The sequence below is a fragment of the Alligator sinensis genome, unplaced genomic scaffold, assembly GCF_000455745.1.
Source record: "Alligator sinensis unplaced genomic scaffold, ASM45574v1 scaffold93_2, whole genome shotgun sequence".
In the NCBI taxonomy this organism is placed as follows: Eukaryota; Metazoa; Chordata; order Crocodylia; family Alligatoridae; genus Alligator; species Alligator sinensis.
The window spans coordinates 1,953,046-1,953,758 of record NW_005841854.1 but is presented as its reverse complement, the minus strand read 5'-3'; positions in this window follow the sequence as shown (position 1 = coordinate 1,953,758).

The window sequence follows — 713 nt, the reverse complement described above, 5'->3', positions numbered from 1 at the left end:
GGCACTGCACTGTCTCAGCTGCAAGATGCCGGCAATCACCTCTGTCTTCGAGCTCCAGGCAGCAGCACTCGGGTCAGACTGCCCTGCTGGAGGGTGAGGAAGCAGGTGTGTGTGTGTCAGGAACAGGACAGTAAAGTACCTGACCAAACATTGGCAAGTTATTCAGGGCTGTAACTGGAGTTGTGATGCTGCTCCTTGCACTGGTGTCTTGGGAGCTCTTGCCCTGATGACAGCTCAGGGGGCTGCTAATGTGGTGCCCTGCACATGCAAAGCAAGGACCCCTCTTGCACCCCAGGGTGCTGCAGCCCCAGGCTGAGAATCCCTGGTCTGAGACGCCTCTTGCAGGAGCCCTCCGCTCCCAACCCAACACAACGCTGAGGCAGCTGCAAAGAAGAAGGGCCTGGTTTGCAGGGGATGCTCTGCATGGGGCTGATCCTGCCTCAGGCAGGGGGTGGGATTAGATGTCTCTGGGGGTTGCTTCCAGCCCGACTTCTCCATGACTCCTTGCCCCATCCAAAGGTCCCCTCCACCCGACTTCGGTCGCCTCTTGCTTCTCGTTCAAAGCGGCCTGGCCGGCCCCGAGCAGGGGGACAGCGCGCGGCCGACCCCCAGGGCGCTCCGGCGGCCCACGAGGCAGGCTGAGGGGAGGGGGAGGGGGAGGGTGCACGCTGCTCGGCCCCCCGCATCCCTGGCGCCGGGCGCTTATTGGCTGC